Genomic DNA, 24804 nt, shown 5'->3' on the forward strand with positions numbered 1-24804 from the left:
GCCTATTTCAATTCCCAATTATACCCCTCTAGTTATCTTTTTAATTTTATTATTATCATTATCATTATTATTATTTTATTTTATTTTATTTTTAATAACAGTGTCCTACTTAAATTTGCACCCACCTTAACTATTCCTTCAATTACTTATTATCACTCCTTTAGATTATTTTTTTCCACAATTTTATTTCATTTTTAAAGGGTATGTAATGTTTTGAAGTATTTTACTATTGTTATATCTTTGTGGCAAATTACAGAAAACTACTATTGCTATATTGTTACATAATATTTTGCCTAATTATTGCATTGTTTTACATAATGTCTTCTGACATACAATGTTTCGATTTTATGGCATCTTTTGAAATAAATGAAAAAAAGAAGAAAAGAACAAAGGAATCTTATACATCTAAATAAATTAACGGACAAATAAAGATAGTTTAAGAATTATTTGCAAGTAAAACGATAATAAATCGAATGAAACTGCATAAAATAGGAAAGATAATTCATAAGAGTAGAATAAATTGGTGATAGTGGTCATTCATTTTGTGGATCATGTCACATAATATAAGTAGAAATAAAGTAAAATTGTCTAATGTTTGATTTGATTTTCAAGAATCAAAGCTTAGAATTATAGGAGAATGAGCTAGTTTCCCGCCTCATGATTTATTTTTTTCTAAATTAAGTACACAGTAACAAGGCGGGAATGGGTTGTTTGCACTTGAGATTGAGTAAGCAAAAAAGATGTTACGTGAATTCTTTCATCTTTCTAAATCTGAGTATATTAAATAAAGTGAGTCTAAGTTGACTCAGACACTACCGTTATTTAAAGAAAAGAAAAATATAGTATATCAACTATCTTCTTTCAAATATTATATAAAAAATTGCTCAGATCAGTACATCCACTCAAGCTTACAAGTATGGTATTTTTATAACATAAAGAGATTTTTTTGAGATATGAGTGTTCTGAGGCAAAATCAAGACTCGACATGCCCTTTTCATTGATATTTTAATAACCATTTAAACAAAATACAAAACAACATATAAATTTAAAGATAAGAAGCACAATGGAGAAAAGTTGTGGCATTAGGAGAAGGACACTACAATTTTGATGATAAGAGAGGCGAAGATTTGGGAGAAGAGAAAAAAAATATTGGAAGTAGAAAGCAACTTATATTTTATGCTTAAAATAAAAGGGAAAAGAAAAGGTTAACAAAAAATAATAAAAGAAAAAAGGTCAACAAAGATTAAGTTAAAAGTTTTAGAATAATTAAGTTATTAGGTAATTGGCGTGAGTAAAGCAACATACCATCAATATTTTGTCTTGATTTTTGCATTCATGCAAGAACAAGAAGAAGAACAACAACATCAAGAAAAATATAATTTTTCTTCTTGTTCGTGTACTTTTCCTTTCTTTTTAATTCTTTTTCCGACGAACTTAAAGCTATGTTTATTGTGTTTCATTCATGTTTTCCTTGAGAATAGAGTCATAGACTCACTAATTAAGATACATTATATAATAGACTATATCAATATTAATAGATAAAATTACATCAGTTATCACTTGGACCTACAACCTATCCGAAGATGACCTACAATCATGGGCGGAGCTACAATAAAGGGTACGGGTTCGGGCGAACCCAGTGACTTTTTCCGAAACCCTGTATTTATATTGAAAAATTTACTGTTTCTATATAAATATATCATGCCGAACCAAGTAACAAAAGAGGTTCGGGTTCAATGGTAAAAGTTCTGGGTTCGCGGGGAGAACACGTGGGTTCGAATCCCGCTCGAAGCAATGTGCTATTTTGTTGTTTTTTATAAAAAAAAATATCAGAAAGCATAATTGTTTTTTACAAAAAAAAAAAAAAAAATCAGAAAGCACAAACTAAGGGCAATGTAATTCTCGAACAACTACAAAAAGAATTTTCGAAAACACAAACTAACAATAATGTAATTCTCAAACAACTCCAAAGGATACTTTTTGACTTACTTTAGACTAACATTTATTCTTTTTAATACATAAAACATAAAGCATTTTCTCTTTCTAATAAATAATTCATTTTAAACAAAAATAGCCAACACACTTTCTGTCTTTCTAATTTCCAAATCAAAAAAGCTAGGATTCTCTGCCTGTGTCAATCTTTTGATCGCTGCTACAACTCTCTGCCGGAGCCGGATGCCCTCAAACTCTCGTTGTGTATGCTCTTACTCTCTTAGAAGTTAGACCCTTCTTCCTTCTTCTATTCTTCTTTCCTATTTTTTCTCTTTATGTTTTCCTCTTATATTTTATATTTGACAATTTATACAAAATCTGATTTTTAATCTTTAATTCTAGGGTTGTCCCACATTTTGAACTTCATTCTCTTTGTACGTGGACGGGTATAAACTTTGGTACTCGGGAGTCCAGAAATGTAAGAATGGAGTGGGCATTTTGGTGGATAGGGAACTTAGAGAGTCTGTAGTTGAGGTTAGACGAGTGAATGATAGATTAATGATTATTAAGTTGGTGGTTAGAGAGTGCACCCTAAACATCGTTAGTGCCTATGCGTCGCATGTGGGCCTAGATGAGGAGGTTAAACGGCGCTTCTAGGAAGGGTTAGATGAGATAGTGCGCCAGGTTCCGCCTGCTGAGAAGCTATTCATAGGAGGGGATTTCAATGGGCATATTGGGTTGACCGCATGTGGTTATGGCGAGGTGCATGGAGGCTTCGGTTTTGGGGAGAGGAACGGAGGAGGTACATCATTGTTGAACTTCGCTAAAGCTTTTGGGTTGGTGATTGCGAACTCTAGATTTCGGAAGAGGGGGGGCATTTGGTTACTTTTCAAAATGCGGTGGCGAAGACCCAGATTGACTATCTCCTCCTCAGGAGGTATGACAGAGGGTTGTGCAATGATTGCAAGGTGATTCCGGGTGAGATACTCGCGACGCAGCATAGGCTCTTGGTGATGGACGTTGGTATTATGTTAAAGAGGAGGAAAGGTCTACTCGAGGAAGACCGAGAATCAGGTGGGGAGCCTTAACTAAGGATAAAACTCAAGCGTTGGAGGGGCGGTTGTCGGCTACAGGAGCTTGGAGGAGCAGTGGTGACGCGAGCACTATATGGTCAGTGACAGCAGACTATATTAGGGAGGCTGCGAGAGAGGTGTTAGGGGTCTCGACGGGCGTATCTGGTGGGCACAAAGGAGACTGGTGGTGGAATGAAGTGGTCCAAGGTAAAGTGGAAATAAAGAAGGCGGCGTACCTGAAGTTAGTGGGGAGCATAGGTGAGGAGGAGAGGCGAGTGTGCATGGAGAGGTATAAGGCAGCTAGGAAGGAGGCTAAGTTGGCGGTCACAGAGGCTAAGACTGCGGCTTATGGTCGTATGTACGAGGAATTTGGGAAAAAAGGTGGGGAGAAGAAGTTATTCCGGCTGGCCAAGTTGAGAGAGAGGAAGGCTCGGGATTTGGACCAAGTGAGATGTATCAAGGACGAAGATGGTAAAGTATTGATGGAAGATGCCCAGATTAAGAGGAGATGGCAGACTTACTTTCATAAACTTCTGAATGAAGAAGGGGATCGGGATATTGTGCTAGGAGAATTGGAGCATTCCGAGAGTCACCGTGACTTTGGGTACTGCATGCGTATCGAGGTTAAGGAGGTCGTGGGAGCTATGCGTAAGATGAGTAGGGACATAGCGACCGGTCCAGACGAGATTCTGGTGGAATTTTGGAACTGTGTGGGGAGAGCAGGTTTGGAGTGGTTGACTATGTTGTTTAATATTATTTTTAAAGGGAAGAGGATGCCGGATGAGTGGAGGTGGAGTATGGTGGTTCCATTGTATAATAACAAAGGTGATATCCAGAGTTATAATAATTATAGGGGTATCAAATTATTGAGTCATACCATGAAAGTGTGGGAGAGGGTGGTTGAAGCGAGGGTGAGGATGACAGTGTCTGTATTCGACAACCAGTTAGGGTTCATGCCTGGTCGTTCGACTACAGAAGCTATACACCTTGTTAGAAGGTTGGTGGAACTATACAGAGAGAGGAAGAAGGACCTGCACATGGTGTTTATTGACCTAGAGAAAGCGTATGACAAGGTTCCTAGAGAAATTCTCTGGAGATGCATGGAGGCAAAAGGTGTGTCGGTTCCCTACATTATGGCGATTAAGGACATGTATGATGGGGCTAAGACTCGGGTTAGGATAGTAGAAGGTGACTCTGAGCATTTTCCGGTTGTAATGGGGTTACACCAAGGTTCTGCGCTCAGTCCGTTCTTATTTGCCCTGGTGATGGACGCGTTAACACACCATATATAAGGAGATGTGCCATGGTGAATGCTATTCGCCGATGATATAGTTCTGATTGATGAGTCGCGAGCCGGTGTTAACGAAAGGCTGGAGATTTAGAGACAGGCTCTTGAGTCTAAGGGTTTCAAGCTGAGCATGACGAAGACGAAATACATGGAGTGTAAGTTCAGTGCTGAGACAGGGGAAGAGGGCGTGGATGTGAGGCTTGATTCGCAAGTCATCCCAAGTAGAGGCAGCTTCAAGTACCTTGGTTCGGTTATCCAGGGGGGAGGGGAGATCGACGAGGATGTCACACACCGTATTGGGGTAGGATGGATGAAGTGGAGGTTAGCATCTGGAGTTCTGTATGACAAGAGAGTGCCACTGATACTCAAAGGTAAGTTTGATAAAGGGGTGGTTAGACCGGCCATGATGTATGGGGCTGAGTGTTGGCCCGTTAAGAACTCACATATCCAGAAGATGAAAGTAGCAGAAATGAGGATGTTGCGGTGGATGTGCGGGTACACTAGGATAGATAAAATTAGGAATGATGATATTCGGGAGAAGGTGCATGTGGCTCCCATTGATGACAAGATACGGGAAGCGAGGCTTAGATGGTTCGGACATGTTTAGAGGAGAAGCCAAGATGCTCCGGTACGGAGGTGTGAGCATCTGGTTGTGGATGGAACGAGAAGGGGTAGAGGGCGGCCTAAGAAGTATTGGGGAGAGGTGATGAGGCAGGATATGGAGAGGCTCCAGATTTTCGAGGACATGACACTTGATAGGAAGATGTGGAGGTCAAGTATTAGGGTTGTAGGTTAGGAGGTAGTTGAGTCGTGCCTTACTTCGTACCATTGTGGGACTAGCCATGTAGGATTTTTGTCTAAGATAGCTAGTGGCAATGTTGTGGCTTACTATTTCGCTTTTTAGTGCATGTCCTATTTACTAGCTATCGCTTTTGCTTCGCATCTTTCTTCTAGATTTCATGGTGTCTCTATTTTTCTTATAATTATTGTGGTGATACTAATATTTACTAATATTGTCTCCCTTTGTTTTGCATCTTTCTTCTGGATTTCATGGTATTTCTATTTATCATATGATTGTTGTTGTGATACTAATATTGTCTCCTTTTTGTCCTTTTGTCTTTTTATTTTTTTTGAGCCGAGGTTCTTTCGGAAATAACCTCTCTACTCCTTTGGGGTAGGGGTAAGGTCTGCGTACACACTACCCTCCCCAGACCCCATTAGTGGAATTTTACTGGGTTGTTGTTGTTGTTGTATTCTCTTTGTCAATTTGTGCTTTTGTACTTTCCAAAAGTTCAAACTTGGATTCTCCGACAAATCGACACACGAGGTATGTGGTCCTACTTTCTTGTTTTTAGTTTCTTAGTGAGACCAACTTTCGGGTGTAATTTTGTTTTATAATTTTTAGGGTCTTGAAGTGTAATTTTGTTTTGTAATTTTTAGGGTCTTCTAGCAAAAGTCGATATGATCATGAGTTTTTACAATGCTCAAGCTTCTTCTAGCTCTCCTTTGTCAAGTTCTCTATGTCCAGTTATTAGTAACAATATTAATCCTTACCAAGCATCGGATAAAGTATTGGATTATGAGCCCGATCCCGCTGTAAGAAAACCAATTTCAGCATATCCACTTAATTTACGTGACATAGTAAGGAGAAATTATATACAAAATGGACCTTGTCAACCTCGTGGTTTTATCTTTCCAAAAAGAGATTTTGGAGGAATAATGTGTCAATTTAATCCTGAATGGTTTAAAACTTCATGTTCTCAATGGTTAGAATATAGCATTAAACAAGATGCAGCATTTTGTTTATATTGTTACTTGTTTAAAAATGAGATTGGAGGATATTGAAAGTGTACCTAATGATGCGATCATTGATCGTTTTCAAAACATGACAAGTCGTCGAGTGCAATTGAAATGATAATGTTTATATTCATATATTATGTTTGTCTGATTCGTGTAACGACCCGGTCAGTCGTTCCGAGAGTTATAGCCATATTTCCCCATTTCTGCTTCTTTATGTGTTGCTCAGCTGTGTTGAGTTGCATCGAGTTGGTAGGTTTGAGTCCGGAGTAGTTTTGGAGTGAAATGAACACTTAGTCCCTTAGTTAGAAAGCTAAGTTAGAAAGTCAACCGAAAGTTGACTTATGAATAAATGAACTCATTGGGTGATTTTAGATTTAGGAGTGTGTCCGGAATATAATTTGGAGGTCTGTGGTAGAATTAGGCTTGAATTGGCAAAAGTTAGAAATTTGGCGATTTTGGTCGGCAGTGAAAAATTAGGTATCGGGGTCGGAATGGAATTCCGGAAGTTGGAGTAGGTTCGTAGTGTTATTTATGACGTGTGTGCAAAATTTGAGTTAATTCCGAATTTATTTGATATGTTTCGGCGCGAGTTTTTGGAAGTCGAAAGTTCAAAAGTTCATTTAGTTTGATTTGAGGCGCGTTTCGTCGTTTAAATGCTGTTATGCATGATTTGAGGCCTTGAGTTGGTCTGTGTTATATTATGGGACTTGTTAGTATGTTCGTACGGGGTCCCGAGGAGCTCATGTGAGTTTCAGATAGGTTTGGTTGTGTTGCGCTCATTTTTCTTATGTTTCGACGTCGTTTTTTCAAGCATAAATGATATCATATTGAACAAATGAGCTCTGATTTCTTTTTTCATTGAAACATTAAATCTGTATCGTAATTATGGACCCGTAGCAAAAAAAGAATCGTCGAATTTGGGCATCGTATGAGGAATTTATGATCATTTTACTAAAAGATTGGGTTGCCAGATTTTTCAGATTAATTACGAAATTGCCACTGAATTCATATTTAAAAATCTACACTATATGCAAATATCAAAACCTACATATCTCCTTCATTATAAGGTCAAATTGAGTTATTCAAAAGCCTAACTTGACTAATATTTCACAAGAAATCCATTGGAGGTATAAAAAGTGAGTTTCAAGATTGTTTGGCATGAGAAACGAGGTAGAATAGATGGCAGAAAAATATATAAAATGAGGGTTTATTCATTCGATCATATTTTGAGTTGGGGAGCTCGGATTTAAGCGATTTGGGGGGTGATTTTCACCATAAGGATTGGGGTAAGTGTTCTCTACTCAGTTTTGATTATATTTCATGAATTCATTTTCATTTTTGGGATTTGATTGATGATTTCAAAGTGAAATTAAGTGAGTTAGGGTTTGAGTTTTGGAGAGTTTAAGTGAGGATTCCAGGGACCAAACGGAGTCCGATTTTAATGAATTTTATATGGTTAGACTCGGAATAGGACGAGGTTTATTATTTTGTCATTTTGACTGATTTTGAGATGTGGGCCTAGGGGCCGAGTTTTGGCCGATTTCGGATTTTTGGCATATTTATGTAGTTTTTATTGTGGAATTCGATTCTTTAGACTATGTTGATAGTAGTATTCTGATTTTTGGTTAGATTTAGAGCTTTTGGAGACCGAGTCCAGAGACGAGGGCATCCCAGAGTAGGATTTTACGTTGTTAAGGTAAGTAACAGTTTTAATTCTGGCTTTGAGGGTATAAACCCGGCGAATTTGATAGCGTGTAACTATTTGGAGGTGATACCCACGCTAGATGACAGGCGTGTGGGTGTATACCTCGAGGGATTGAGACTTGGTCCGTCCCGTGAGGCCTCATGGCCATCATCTATGTTTACGTAGTTACTTGTTGTTAAACTTGTCTGCCTTCATGTTAGAGATCATGCTTAGGCTTTATTCATGCTCACATTATTTGTACTCAGTCATAGAAATTATTGTACATGTTTACCTCAGTCTCTATTATTTGCTAATATGATGTGATACTTGATGTGGGTTGTGTTCCCTTATTTATTGATGATGGTGAGGCTAGTGAGGTACATGATTGAGTGAGGTCGAAGTCCTGATTGTGAGGGTATTAATACCATAATGCGTGAGTTGTCCGCGTAGCACGTGAGTTGACCATGCAGGTCCAGGTATTGATACCATAGCGCGTGAGTTTTTCGCGTAGCACGTGAGTTGACCGTGCGGATCCAGGTATTGATAGGATGGCACGTGAGTTGTCTGTGCTTAGCGTTTAGGCTTTGGGAGCCCCGCCGGAGTCTATACACACCCCTAGTGAGCGCAGAGTGTTGAGCGTTGAGTGCTGAGTGTGAGTGCTGAGTGATGGAGTGACATTGCTGTGAGGTTGCATTTACTTTTGTTGTTGCTTCATTTACCTGTTAATTTTTCTTGTAGTCTTACTGATTTATGAAATTACCTGTCTACTCCTGTTTTGTACTTAATTGTGGAAATAATAATTGGATTATTCTACTTAGCTAGTCACTACTGCTCAGTTCCTTAGTTATTTCTGTTACTATTGAGTCGGTTGTACTCATACTATACCCTGCACTTTATGTGCAGATCCAGGTGAGTTAGAAGGCAGCGATCGTTAAATTCAAACCGGCTATCGTTGGAGACTGCAAGGTAGCTGCTAGCGTCCGCATGTTACTCCTTTTATCATTTCTTCTTTTGGACTGTATTGATAGTTAGACAATTTTATTTCTTAGTTCATAGATTTAGACGCTCATGACCTAGTGACACCCCGATGTTTGGGGCTCGTTTCCGTATTTTTCTATATTATATTTAGAGTTGATTTAGTTTATGAGAAATTCAAATATTGGTATTATTTTATTAAAATCTTATAATCGATTTAGTAGTAATATTTTGGAAAATAGGCTTGCCTTGTAACACGATAGGCACCATCACGACCATGGTTAAATTTTGGGTCGTGACAAGTTGGTATCGGAGCCTAGGTTACATAGGTCGCACGAGTCATGAACGGGTTTAGTAGAGTCTTGTGGATCGGTACGGAGACGTCTATACTTATCTTCGAGAGGCTGCAGAACCTTTAGGAGAGCTTCACATTCTTGAATACTTATCGTGCGATATTGATTCAGCTTGAAGTGTAACTCTTTGAATTCCTTTGGGCGCTCGGTATCAGTTGTGCATCGATGGCTTGTGATTCCCTGGATGAGGTGTGAGATGTAATTTTTGTGTGTTGATGTCGGGCCAGTCTGGAGGACATAAGGCCGGGTTTTGACTGTAGCTTGAGCATTGAGGTGTTGATTGTGTGAGCGCGTGCTTGTGGTACTTTTGGGGATATTTAAGAGAGTATTCATCGGCTTATGAGCCTTAGGACGGTGTGGTTTTATGCTTGGGTCTAGTATGGTGAGTCTGGGTTGAGGATTGTGGTGTTATGGCGGGGCAAAGTATCAATTTTAAGGTAATTCAGAAGGAACTCGGATAGATAGGACATCTTAGTAGTAGGTTGGATCTGCATGGTAATGGGTATGATTAGTTCTTTGGGTGTTTATGAGGTAATGAGTTCTACAAGTGTTTTGTGAAAATGTCCTTGGGTTTTTGGTGGTTTGCGTAGCTTGGTTGAGTTAGAAGGATTTAGTCCTGGAGGATTGGTGTTGTGCCATTGGGGTTCGGAGAGAGTTCTTGATGGTTTTGAGAATCACTCTTGGCACGTTCGAGGACGAACGTTTGCTTAAGAGGGGGAGGATGTAATGACCCGACCAGTCGTTCCGAGAGTTATAGCCCTGTTTCTCCATTTCTGCATCTTTATGTGTTGTTCAGCTGTGTTGAGTTGCATCGAGTTGGTAGGTTTGGGTCCGAAGTAGTTTTGGAGTGAAATGAACACTTAGTCTCTTAGTTAGAAAGCTAAGTTAGAAAAGTCAACCGAAAGTTGACTTATGAATAAACGAACTCATTGGGTGATTTTAGACTTAGGAGTGTGTCCGGAATGTAATTTGGAGGTCCGTGGTAGAATTAGGCTTGAATTGGCGAAAGTTAAAAATTTGGCGATTTTGGTTGGCGGTGAAAAATTAGATATCTGGGTCGGAATGGAATTCCGGAAGTTGGAGTCGGTTCGTAGTATCATTTGTGACGTGTGTGCAAAATTTGAGTTAATTCCGAGTTGATTTGATATGTTTCAGCGCGAGTTTTTGGAAGTCAAAACTTCGAAAGTTCATTTAGTTTGATTTGAGGCGCGTTTCGTCGTTTAAATGTTGTTATGCATGATTTGAGGCCTTGAATTGGTCTGTGTTATGTTATGGGACTTGTTAGTATGTTCGTACGGGGTCCCGAAGAGCTCGGGTGAGTTTCAGATAGGTTTGGTTGTGTTGCGCTCGTTTTTCTTATGTTTCGACGTTGTTTCTTCAAGCATAAATGATATCATATTGAACAAATGAGCTCCAATTTCTTTTTTGATTGAAACGTTAAATCCGTATCGTAATTATGGACCCGTAGTAAAAAAGATCGTCGAATTTGGGCGTCATATGAGGAATTTATCTTCATTTTACTAAAGAATTGGGTTGCTAGATTTTTCAGATTAATTACGAAATTGTCACTGAATTCGTATTTAAAAATCTACACTATTTGCAAATATTAAAATCTACATATCTCCTTCATTATAAGGTCAAATTGAGTAATTCAAAAGCCTAACTTGACTAAATTTTTACAAAGAATCCACTGGAGGCATAAAAAGAAAGTTTAGGGATTGTTTGGCATGAGAAACAAGGTAGAATAACTGGCAGAAAAATATATAAAACGAGGGTTTGTTCATTCGGTCATATTTTAAGTTGGGGAGCTCGGATTTGAGCGATTTTGGGGGCGATTTTCACCATAAGGATTGGAGTAAGTGTTCTCTATTCAGTTTTGGTTATATTTCATGAATCCATCTTCATTTTTGGGATTTGATTGATGATTTTAAAGTGAAATTGAGGGAGTTAGGGTTTGAGTTTTGGAGAGTTTAAGTGAGGATTTGAGGGACCAAACGGAGTCCGATTTTGATGAATTTTATATGGTTAGACTCGGGAGAGGACGAGGTTTATTATTCTTTTATTTTTGACTGATTTTTAGACATGGGCCCGGGGGCCGGGTTTTGGCCGATTTCGGATTTTTGGCATATTTATGTAGTTTTTATTGTGGAATTCGATTCTTTAGATTATGTTGATAGTAGTATTCTGATTTTTGGTTAGATTTGGAGCTTTTGGATACCGAGTCCAGAGACGAGGGCATCCCGGAATAGGATTTTACGTTGTTAAGGTAAGTAACAGTTTTAACTCTGGCTTTGAGGGTATAAACCCGGAGAATTTGATATTGTGTGACTGTTTGGAGGTGATACCCACACTAGGTGACGGGCATGTGGGTGTATACCTCGGGGGATTGAGACTTGGTCTGTCCCGTAAGGCCTCATAGCCATCATCTGTGTTTACGTAGTTACTTGTAGTTGAACTTGTCTGCCTTCATGTTAGAGATCATGCTTAGGCTTTATTCATGCTCACATTATTTGTACTTAATCATAGAAATTATTGTACATGTTTACCTCAGTCTCTATTATTTGCTAATATGATGTGATACTTGATGTGGGTTGTGTTCCCTTATTTGTTGATGATGGTGAGGCTAGTGAGGTACATGATTGAGTGAGGCCGAGGTCCTGATTGTGAGGATATTAATACCATAGCGCGTGAGTTGTCCGCGTAGCACGTGAGTTGACCGTGCAAGTCCAGGTATTGATACAATAGCGCGTGAGTTTTTCGCGTAGCACGTGAGTTGCCCGCGCGGATCCAGGTATTGATAGGATGGCACGTGAGTTGTCGGTGCTTAGCGTTTAGGCTTTGGGAGCCCCGCCGGAGTCTATACACACCCCTAGTGAGCGCAGAGTGTTGAGCGTTGAGTGCGAGTGCCGAGTGATGGAGTGACGTTGCTGTGAGGTTGCATTTACTTTTGCTATTGCTGCCTTTACCTTTTAATTTTTCTTGTAGTCTTACTGATTTATGAAATTACCTGTCTACTCCTGTTTGTACTTAATTGTGGAAATAATAATTGGATTATTCTACTTAGCTCGTCACTACTGTTCAGTTCCTTAGTTATTTCTGTTACTACTGAGTCGCTTGTACTCATACTACACCCTGCACTTTATGTGCAGATCCAGGTGAGTTAGAAGGCGGCGATCGTTGAGTTCGGGCCGGCTATCATTGGAGACTGCAAGGTAGCTGCTAGCATCCGCAGGACCTTGTTACTCCTTTTATCATTTCTTCTTTTGGACTGTATTGACAGTTAGACAGTTTTTTTCTTAGTTTATATATTTAGACGCTCATGACTTAGTGACACCCCGATGTTTGGGGCTCGTTTTCGTATTTTTCTATATTATATTTAGAGTTGATTTAGTTTATGAGAAATTCAAATATTGGTATTGTTTTATTAAATTCTAATAATCAATTTAGTAGTAATATTTTGGAAAATAGGCTTGCCTTGTAACACGATAGGCGCCATCACGACCATGGTTAGATTTTGGGTCGTGACAGTTCGTTACCTTTAATATATATTAGATATCGATACTCATTCTTTAGTCAGCTTGTTATTGTATATTAGTTTTAGGTCATAGTCTTTTCTTATAATTTAGAACCCAAACACTTTAAATCCTAGCTCTGCCTCTTCCTACAATTGAAGCTCTAACCTGGTTTGACCCAGGTTGTACATAATCTGAAATTTTCTTTGCACCCATTAGCCTACATTAAATTAGTAACGGTAATTCAAAAAAAAAATTATTTGGCTTTATCTCTCTTTCTCTCACAACTTTTATACACGCTTCTCTTCTCCAACGAAGAAATTGTCCGCTATTGTTGCTTTTCCCCCAATTGTTTGAACTTTCTTTCTCTTTTCCAGGTAGTGTTCCCTTTCATTTTATCATTTTATCATTTTACCACTGTTTTACTTTTGATTTTTGTTTATTTTTTAAATTTTTTTGCTTTTCTGATTTTTTTTTTTTTTGGACAATGTGGTTGTGTTTTCCTTTCGATTTTTGTTCCTTCTATGTTCATTCAACTTAAAATTTATGTTTCAGTTTGCATGTATTTTTATTTTGATTAGGGTATTTTTTGTTTTTGTATTTTTGTTACAATGTGGGATTTGATTTTATGTAACCCTTGTAATACAATTTTTTCTTCTATTTTTATTTGATTTTGCAGTGTTGTTTTGGATGAGTATTGTCATTTTATCAGTGTTATTTTTGTTTTGATTTTGCAGTTACAATATAGTTTAAGTTTTAATTCATAGCCTCTGTTTTTTATTTAAATACTTTTTTTTGTTAGTGTATAATGTTCTTTCTGATTTTGGGTAAACAGTATAACTTTCTTTAATATCTTTTTTTTTCACTTTTTAAAGCGTTGTGCTGCTATTCGCTTGTGTTTTGTATTCATAGCCTCTGCTTTTGGTTTGTATTTTGTGTTTTTCTTCACTCTTGTTAAAGCTTTGTTTGTTTTATTTCAGCAAATGCGTTTGAAAATGTTTGCTTCTAAATATCGTTTAAAGGATGGCGGTAAAGGAGTTAAGATTGATCATTTTGTTATATTTAGGGACTTAACCTCAACCTCTAATTTGAAAGCAGATGGACATGTCAAGGCCCCCCGATGATGATGATTTTCTCCTGCTACTACAAAAAACTCCCAACAAGAAAGCAGTCGAATGACCCGTATGCAGACAAATAATACAACTAATCTTCGTAAGAATGTTAGAATAAGGAGTAAAAGATACGTCCGATCTAAAAAAATTAAAGAAAAATTAAAATTTGATATGGTTGATGAATATGATGCTGGCCTCGGTGTTAAACAGAAAAAGAGAAAGATCGATGACGATAGTAAAAGTGGTCTTGATGGTATATCCAAATATCAAAGGATTGCTACTTGCGGTAAATTCAAGGAGAAAAAGCTAAGTTGAAGATATTCCATATAGTGCTATTAATTTTATACAACCTTATACAGGGTTATATAAAGTTATACGTCGATTTATATATCTTATAAATGTATTGCAACACTAATTTATACATCTTTATACAATGTTTTAGTATAAGTTTGTACAAATACTGAATATATGTGCTTCTTGATGCTTTTTCATTAATGATATTTTTTGTTTCTGATTTCTTTCTTGTTTGTTTTTTCATATGCAAGGTTGGTGACTTTATATATACAATCCGTTGAATATTTTCACAAAAATATTAGTTCCCATATCGAGACTAATATTGTCAGTATTTTGAAGCAATGTTTAACTGACGCACAACTTCAAAAGTTCCGTGATAGCTGTTTTGACTACTTCTTGGACCTGCCTCAATTTAAAATTCAAAATCAACTCATAAATTATATACTATTGAGGGAAGTCATCCCGGGGCAGAAAAGAGAGTTGTGGGTTAAAATCAATGGTTGTTTGTTGCATTTTGGCATTTGATATTTTGCTATTATCACCGGCATGAAGTGTGTAGAATATGACTCCACTGTCTTTGACAAGCCAGATGTCAATACATTGCTAAAAGAGTATTTTTCAGGAGATGAAAAAGGGGATATAATGAGAGGGCAGCGTTTGATTGCTTCAAGAAAAAGAAATGGAAGTCGGACGAAGAGGCGTTTAAGATGGCCTTAATGGTGTTTGTACATCATTTCATATTCTCAAATGCCAATAATCATAGTATCAACAAAGATGATTTTGATATAATTGAAAGTGGTCAATATCAGTGGTATGCTTGGGAAAAAACATGGTTGGTTATACACATGATTGTTGGTTTTACTTTTTTTTTTATTTTTTTATTTTTGTACATAACTAATACAATTACGACACTCAACAAATATGTAGTTTCTTCCTTTGAAAAAGTATTTGATTTTCTGAATATTAAGGAAACCAAACAAACGAGGGATGAGGTTCCTGATTCTAAGTTACTGTTTTACTGATACAATTACAGTACTCGACAGTTATGTCATCTACAAATATTTTTCTATTATTTTTTATTAGATTCGTCACTGCGTATCTGATGACAATACATCTGATCTTGGCGACCATGATGGCTATCAATTTGATGATGTTCCTATCTTTTGTCGAGCACGTGCATCAAGAAAACACACTAGTTGACCAAACAGATTTAGGCGTCAAGGAAATCGAGGGAGTTAGTGATGGTGGTGATCCTGGTATTCGTGTTGTATTTTATTTTTTTGTTTGATTTTTCCTTTATTCATTTTGAAAGTTTTTTATTATTATTTTTTCTCTGTTTAAGGGGTCGCAGGTGATGTCAAGAGCGATACATTTTGGGATGACATTGCCGATGAAGATTTGGATGTGCAACAGATGTCACAAATTGTGCTTCATAGACCATCCATCATAGAACTAAAAGAGAAATACATCACTCCTGAACAGTTGGTTCGAGATAAAACACCAGAAAAATATGTCAAAGCTCCATATTTGTCAGTTTTTAATTCGGGAGCATCAGGATCGGCGCACAAGCTCATTTTTTATACCAAGCATCCTTTTATTATCGATATTGATGATTTTGATCCATTGTCGCCTTTGGGCAAAGAGTTTTTCGCGTTTGTTGATCATGGGATGAATACGAGACGAAGGTAGCTTCACTTTCTTTAAGCTTCCATGTTCTGATTTTACACTTACGTAAATGTCATGATTACTTTTCATTTTTCATGATTCGAAGTGCCAAAAATATTTACTCCGATGAAGTAAATGAACTTGAGAAAGCTTTTATTTTGGGGTCGTGTCATGTGACCCCGAAGGATTGGTTCCACTCGCTTGCATGTTGTGGTCGACCTTTGATTGATATGATATTTAATAACTTTTTATCCTAATATTTTTTCTGTTGCATATCTTTACTGCTTGAGACCCTCCAATGTGCACGTATAACTTTATATAACCTTGTATAAATATGTATAACTTTGTATTGTCACGACCCAATATCACCTATAGGTCGTGATGGCGCCCAACATCACCGCTAGGTAAGCCAATTAGTGAATTAAATATGCATTTCTTATTTTAATAAGTTTTCGAGTAATTAAACTTTCCTCATTTGCAAGATTTAATAAAATAAAAGGTTTAAATAGATAAAACCAAGTAATGGTTCAAAACCACAAATTCTACTAGTGTGTGTGCCAAGACCTGGTGTCACAAGTATATGAGCATCTAGTAGATTATACAAACTTCTAACCACTGTCTCAATATGAAATTGACAGAATACAAAAATTCAAAAGAGAGAGATACTCTAGGGCTACAGAACGACTGAGGAAGCATATCACCACTAGGCCTCGGGATATTGGGGGTACGCGCTGGAAGGACCACCTAAAGCTCTTGTCTTAGATTCTGCACAAAAAGTGCAGCAAGTGTAGCATGAGTACGTAAACAACGTGTACCCAGTAAGTATCAAGTCTAATCTCGCGAACGGCAAAGCTTACTTGGCCTACCCTTCGCGAACGCGTGAGCTCCTTTGTGAACGCGAAGGGTAAAATATATTGACCCCTCCCAGGCCCCGTCCTTCTATGCGAACGCGTAGGCCTGGGATCCCCAAGCTTCGCAAATGCAGCCCCCTTCCCACAAACGTGAAGGGTAATTGCCCAGCTCCCCAAATCCTTCATCGCGAACGCGAGAGTCCTTCCGCGTTCGCGAAGAAGGAAACCAGAACTGGAAAATCTGATTTTTTTCAACATTGCTCTTGGCGATCTGAAACTCACCCGAGCCACTCGGGACCCCGTCCAAATGCACCAACAATTCTGTAAATATAATACGGACCTGTTCGAACTCTCAAAATGCGTAAATCAACAATAAAATCAAGAATCGCACCCCAAAACCGAATTGAATCAAAATATAAACTTCAAGTTTTCAATTTGCTCCGAACGCGTCGAATAATACTTAAACTACTCGGAATAACACTAAATTTTGTGTGCAAGTATTAAATCACCATACGGAACTATTTTCAGGCTCCAAATTCCAAACAGATCTCAATTACTCTAAAACCTACTACAAACCAAATTTAAGGAACTTTAAAACATTCAAAGAGCCAACTTTCACTATTAGGCGCCGAAATGCTCTCGGTTCATCCAAAACCCGATCCGAACATACGCCCAAGTCCAAAATCATTATACAAACCTATTGAAACCGTCAAATCCCGATTTCGAGGTCGTTTACTCAAAATATTGACCGAAGTCAAACCTACCCCTTTTTAAAGCCAACTAAGGAACCAAGTGTTCCGATTTCAACTTGAACCCTTCCAATTCCTGAACTAACCATCCCCGCAAGTTATAAAATAATAAAAGCACATACGGGGAGTTTTATTTAGGGGAATGGAATTCTAGATGGCAAAATGACCGATTGGGTTGTTACATTCTCCACCTCTTATAAAACCCTTGAAAAAGAACCGCGTCACAAAGAAAAACCAAGGGGGAATTATTACACTACCTAACAAAAGAAAATCTTTTTGTCTTTTTTCTTTCAACTTAAATCCCTCAAGAAACCTGTCGAATGAGATCCATCGTCGGAAGAAGTCAAATTTTTCTACTTTTTTTGTTTATTTATTTATTTATTTGACAAAAACTACTACACTCAGAAAAGTACTACAACTAAGATAAGATAGAACAGAAAATCACCCAGATAATCTCCTCACCCCACACTTAAAATTATGCAATGTCCTCAATGCACCCTATAAATAACAAGAGCGTAAAAGAGACTCTCTGGTAGGCCAAAAGCCAAAGAATTTACAGCTCACAAGATACTCAGACTTCTCCCAGGTATGATCCTTTGTGTGGGTACCTCACACTTAGTTTCAACCACCTGCTCGCTTTTGCACATGCCTAATGGCTTTGACTCCATGATCCTACTCCTACAAAATACAAAAATAACACTACAACGATAACACAATAAAAAAAACTAAACAAAAATAAAAATATATAATTGGGTTGCCTCCCAACAAGCGCCTGAATTAACGTCGCGGCACGACGCCATCACTTTCACCACTTTTCCTTCCACTTTGAGGAAATAAATTGCGCCTCCAATTTTGCATTAATTTTTCTATCACGTTCCTGGGGCGGTGGTGTAAAATAAAGGAACCAAGCAATAGCTATCGCATCTTGCACTTCTTGGCCTTTAAGTGAGGGATGTCGTTTTGTCTCCTTGGTATGACAAGTTTCAGAATATAAACACTTTGTTCTTCATCCATTGACTCCTCCATATGCTCAAATCGGATGTAGTTAGTTTTATTTTTTTAGGAGTAGGAGACACTGTGAGATGAATTGAATTGAATCAATGTCTCTTGACTTTGTTATGCCTTGAGAATAGTGAGTACTTTGGTTGTGACGCTTAGGCTCAGTTTTTGACTCTTGTATAAGTACCTTAAATTGTATGATCTTAACTTTGCTTGCTTTGACTAGAGTGTCTTGATGAGTCCAATCCTGAGTGAGTTATGTGCCATGTATATGTGAGGTTTGTGTGTTATTCTGTGCATTGCATTTGATGTCTAGAACTTGCCCCGTGTGTTTGCAAAGTGAAATAGTAGCGTTGTTCAGTCTTGGAAGTGATATAGGCGTTTCTTTGTTGAGCCAGATATATATAGTTTACTCGCCTAATTGTTATGTATCGTAGTTAACCCCTTTGAGCATGTAATCCTGTTTCTTTGGCAACCACATTACAAGCCTTACCCATTTGTTTGAATTAATCATCTATTTGAACCTTTTCACCTCTCATGAGCATTGAATTGTTATGAACTTTGTAAAAGTTAAAGTGTGGGGTGGTTGGTTTGGCTTTTTAGTGGAACTAATAAAATAAGAAAAAAAATCACCATCCGGACCTAACAGAACTATCAAAACTTCGATCCGAGGTCAAGGACTAAAAAGACAAACTTGATCAACTCTTCAAACTTTAAGCTTCCTAGTTGAGAATCATTCTTCTAAATCAATTCTGAATAACCTGAAAACCAAAATCGAAGATTCACACAAGTCATAATATATCATATGATGCTGCTCAAGACTTCAAATAGTTGAACAGAATACAAATGCTCGAAACGACCGACTGGGTCATTACAGAAAGAGAGTTTTAGAGAGAGAGAGAGAGAGAGAGAGAGAGAGAGAGAGAGAGAGAGAGAGAGAGAGAGAGAGAGAGAGTAGTTATGCACCTAATATGTACATCTCAACTAATTAAAGAAATTAATCTCCAACCTGCCTGTTTGCTTTTTCATTATTTTTGCTTTTTATTCCCTCTCATAATCCGATTCTTCTTCTATTACCTATAAATGTTTACTTATTGTTATAATAAAATAGGCAAATGAAAGAGTTGTAAGGGGAATTAATTATAAAGATATATAGTAGTAAATGAGTATAACAAATAGGCCAATGTGGTCATGAATTTACAAAATGATTGTTAAAGAAATTCTTCAATATCTCTGATGCCAAAGTTCAATAAATACATATGTGATATATTTAATTTTAACTAGTCTTTGGGCGAGCGCATTGCACACATATCCCATATCAATGAATTTAAAACTTTTAAAATATTATAGCAATATTATCAAAATTTATATTTGAGTTACAAAAGTTAAAGAAAAAAATATAAGTTCTTGATAACGTTCGTCCTCGATCGAGTTTAGAATCATACCTGGAGTGCTGAATAAGTGTGGATATCTGCTCCACATGTCCTCCTCGGTCTCCCAAGTCGCTTCCTTGACTGGCTGTCCCCTCCACTAAACTTTTACCATAGAAATCTTCTTGGACCTCAACTGGTGAACCCGCCTATCAACAATGGCAATTGGTTCCTCTTCATAACCCAAGCTCTCATCTAGCTGAACTGTGTTGAAGTCTAACACATGTGACAGGTCGGCATGATACCTGCGAGCATGGATACATGGAAAATCGAATGAACTCCCGATTGACTGGGAGGCAAGATAAGCTCGTAAGCAACATCCCCAACTCGTCTCAACCCCTCAAATGGGCCTATGAACCTTGGGCTCAACTTGCCCTTATTCTCGAATCTCATGATTCCCTTCATCGGCGAAACCTTCAAGAGAACTTTCTCACCCACCATAAATGATAAATCACGCGCTTTCTGATCTGCATAACTATTCTGTCTGGACTGTGCTGTACGGAGTCGCTCCTAAATCAACTTTACCTTATCCAAGGCAACCTTCACCAAATTAGTACCATATAACTTAACCTCGTCGGGCTCAACCATCCGATGGACGAACGGCATCGGCGACCATATAAAGCCTTAAATGGAGCCATCTCTATGCTGGATTGGTAACTGTTATTATAAGCAAACTCGGCCAAAGGCAAGAAACGATCCCACTGACCTCCGAAGTCAATTACGCATGCTCCGAGCATGTCCTCCAAGATCTGAACTATCCGCTCCGACTGCCTGTCGGTCTGTGGGTGGAAAGCTGTGCTGAGCTCTACATGGGTCCCCAACTCACTTTGTACTGCTCTCCAGAAATGTGAAGTAAACTGAGGGCCTCTATATGATATAATATAAATTGGCACACCATGAAACCGAACTATCTCCTGAATATAAATCTGGGCCAACCTCTCTGAAGTATACGTAGTCACAACCGGAATAAAGTGTGCCGACTTGGTCAACCTGTCGACAATGACCCAAACTGCATCAAATTTTCACAAGGTCCGCGGTAACCCAACTACGAAGTCCATAGTAATGCGCTCCCATTTCTAATCCGGTATAGTCATATGTTGAAGTAGGCCACCTGGCCTCTGGTGCTCATACTTAACTTGCTGGCAGTTTAGGCACCTAGCTACATACTCAACTATGTCTTTCTTCATCCGCCGCCACCAATAATGCTGCCTCAGGTCGCGATACATCTTGTAGCACCTGGATGAATAGAATACCTAGAACTGTGTACTTCTTATAGGATCATTTCCCTCAGCCCATCCACATTAGGAACACATAGACGACCCTGGAGTCGCAGAGCACCATCTTCGCCGATAGTAACCTCCTTGGCACCACCCCGTAGTACCGTCTCTCCGAGAACCAACAAGTGTGGATCATCAAACTGCCGAGCCTTGATCCGCTCACATAGTAAAGACTGGGCAACAACACATGCAAGAACTCGACTGGGCTCTGAAATATCCAGCCTTACAAGTCTGTTAGCCAATGACTGAATGTCCAAAGCTAATGGCCTCTCCTCTGCTGAAATGAAGGCCAAACTACCCATACTCTCCGCCTTTCTGCTCAAGGCGTCTGCAACTACGTTTGCTTTGCCCGGATGATAAAGGATAGTAACATCATAATCTTTTAGTAACTCAAGCCACCTGCGCTGCCTCAAATTTAGATCCATTTGTTTGAACAATTTCTGTAAGCTACGATGATCGGTGTAAACCTCACAGGAAACTCCATAAGATAATACCTCCAAATTTTTAGAGCGTGAACAGTCGCAGCCAACTCCAAATCATGCACTGGATAATTCTTCTCGTGGGGCTTCGGCTGACGTGAAGTATATGCAATAACTCGCCTCCTTCTGCTTCAATACATAACCCAGTCCAATGCGTGAAGCGTCGTAATACACTGTATACATCCCCGAATCGGAAGGCAACACTAACAACGTTATTGAAGTCAATGCTGTCTTGAGCTTCTGAAAGCTCACCTCACAATCATCAGACCATCAAAATAGAGCACCCTTCTCGGGTCAATTTGGTCAAAGGTGTTGTAATAGATGAAAAACCCTCCACCAATCGACAATAATAACCCACTAACCCCAGAAAACTACTGATCTTATTCGTCGAGGTGCCAATTCTGAACTGCCTCGATCTTTTTGGGATCAACTTTAATACCCTCGCCCGATACAATATGTCCCAAGAAGGCTACACAGTCTAGCCAAAATTCACACTTGGAGAGCATAGCATATAACTTTTGTCCCCGCAAGGTCTGAAGCACTACTCTCAAATGCTGCCCATGCTCCTCCATACTACGCGAGTAGATCAAGATGTCATCAATGAAGACAATGACAAATGAATCAATATATGGCTTGAACACCCGGTTCATCAAATTCATAAATGTCGTCGGGGCGTTAGTCAAACCGAAGGACATTACCAGAAACTCATAATGGTCATACCTAGTTTGGAAAGCAGTCCTTGAAACATACGAATCCTGAATCTTCAACTGATGGTACCCTGATCTCAAGTCGATCTTAGAGAACACCATGGCACCATGTAACTGGTCAAACAAATCATCAACACACTGCAACAGGTACTTGTTCTTAATGGTAACTTTGTTCAATTGGCAATAATAAATACACATCCGTATAATCCCATCCTTCTTCTTCTTCACAAATAATACCGGTGCGCTCCAAGGCGACACACTCAGCCTGACGAACCCCTTTGCTAACAACTCCTCAAGTTGTTTCTCTAAATCCTTCAACTCTTTTGGAGCCATACGGTACGGTGGGATAGATATAGGCTGGGTACCTGGAGCCAAATCAATACAGAAATCAATATCATGATCTGGTAGCATGCCTGGAAGGTCAGAAGGAAACTCATCGGAGAACTCTCAGACTAAGGGCACTGAATCAATCACCAGAGTCTCTGCAGTAGTGTCCCGAACATAGGCCAAATAAACCAAACAACCCTTCTCGACCATGTGTAGAGCCTTCAGAAAGGAAACAGCCCGACTAGATGTACTGACAGACGAATCCTTCTATTCCAATCTAGGCAACTCTGGCATCACCAAGGTAACAGTCTTGGCATGGAAATCTAGGATGGCATGATATGGAGATAACTAATCCATGCCCAGGATGATCTCCAAGTCAGTCATATCAAGCAGCAGAAGATCTGCTCTAGTTTCGTAACCACATAATGTAACAATGCAGGACCGGTAGATAGGATCCACAATAACAGAATCGCCCACAGGAGTGGACACATAAACAAGATTACCCAAGGACTCACGAGAAACACCCAAGAAATGAGCAAACAGATATGACACATATGAATACGTAGACCCTGGATCAAATAATATTGAGGCATCTCTACCACAAATAGAAATAATACATGTGATCACGGCATCTGAGGCCACTGCATCTGGTCAGGCCGAAAAATCATAGAACTGAGCTGGAGCGCCACCTGACTGGCCTGCACCTGGCTGTCCTCTACCTCTAGGACGGCCCCTACCCACCTGCCCTCCGCCTCTGGGCGGTCAGATGACTGGTGGAACAACTGGTGCTGTAAACATAGCCTGGTGACCCTGCTGCACTGGCCTATCCCGAAGCCTGGGGCAGAACCTCCGCATATGACTGAAATCCCCACACTTGAAACAACCCCTCGGTACGGTGGACTGCTGACCTGAAGTCTGACCCTGATGACCTGAATACCCATTGGAGGAATCCTGAATAGCTAGTGGGCGGTAAGAACTCTCTGGCATAGCACTGCAATAAGGTCACACTGGAGCACCCCGAGGAGGAGGTAATGCTGGTTATGGAGGCCTGCTGGACTGACCTCTCACGAACTGACCTCTACCCCAAGTCGGGGCACCTCTGAACTCTCCAGAATATCGAAACCGTTTGTCTCTCATAGCCTACTCTTGGCTACGCTGATGCACACCCTCAATCCTCTGGGCTATCTCCACAACTAGCTCATAAGAAGTCCTCATCTCAACCTCTCGAGCCATAGTGGCCTGAATACCAGTGTGCAAACCCATAACAAACCTCCGTACTCTCTCTACATCAGTAGGTAATATCATAAGTGCATGGCGATACAACTCAGAGAACCTTGCCTCATAATCGGTCATTGATATTTGACCCTGCCGAAGCTGCTCGAATTGAAACCGCAACTCTTCCATCTGGGAGGGTGGAATATACCTATCCAGGAAAATACGGGTGAACCTGTCCCAAGTCATGGGAGGAGAATCTGCTGGTCTGTCAAGAAGATACGATTGCCACCATCTACGGTCCCTGCCCTCTAGCTGAAAGGTAGCAAAGTCTACCCCATGGAACAACAATATCCTCATGTTGTGCAGTCTGTCCTTGCACCGATCAACGAAGTCCTGGGGATCCTCATGTCGCTCACCCCCAAAGTTAGGTGGATGTAGCCTGGTCAATCTGTCCAAAAGCTTATGCGGCTTGCTGGCCGCAACTGGTCTGAGCTCAGGGATAGCTGTTGCCACTGGCTGGGCTCCGCCTACGGGTAGTGCACCTTAGGTCTGATATACCGCAACTGCATGCCCATGAGCCTGCGTGGTAGGGGTCTGCGCTTCCCCTCCCATCTGATATGTGGCTGGGTGTGCCAGAAATAAACTGGCCTGAGTCATAGTATCCATGAACGGCAACATACGACCCATGACCTCCTGAAATCCCGGTGCGGAGGTGAAATCTACCGGGGTTAGCTCTACTGCAGGCACCTCGCCTTGCTCCTCAGTAATATGATCCTCTGCTGGACCCACTTGTGGCATAGCTGGAGTAATCCTAGGACGTCCTCATCCCCTACCACGGGCTGGAACCCTCCCTCGGCCTCTACCTCTGCCTCTAACAACAGGGGGAGCAGCTTTTCCCTGGTCTGGAACCTCCGTAGAGCGCGTTCTTACCATCTGTGAGAGAATAATAGAAAGATACTTAGTACTACATCAACTGCACGATAGGATATGAAGAAAGGTAGTTTCCTAACACCCTATAACCTCTCGAAGATAAGTACAAATGTCTCTGTACCGATCCACAAGACTCTATTAGGCTTGCTCAT

General features: G+C 39.6%; 1 long non-coding RNA gene across 1 annotated transcript; it reads left to right on the plus strand.

Moving 5' to 3' along the window:
- Window positions 1-13092: 13092 nt before the first annotated feature.
- On the plus strand, window positions 13093-15820 carry LOC117274441 (uncharacterized). The gene is made up of 3 exons (XR_011411269.1): window positions 13093-14785; window positions 15107-15279; window positions 15366-15820. It is a non-coding gene; the product is annotated as an uncharacterized lncRNA (long non-coding RNA).
- The last annotated feature ends 8984 nt before the right edge of the window (window positions 15821-24804 follow it).

This window comes from Nicotiana tomentosiformis, chromosome 9, assembly GCF_000390325.3.
Source record: "Nicotiana tomentosiformis chromosome 9, ASM39032v3, whole genome shotgun sequence".
Taxonomy (NCBI): domain Eukaryota; kingdom Viridiplantae; phylum Streptophyta; class Magnoliopsida; order Solanales; family Solanaceae; genus Nicotiana; species Nicotiana tomentosiformis.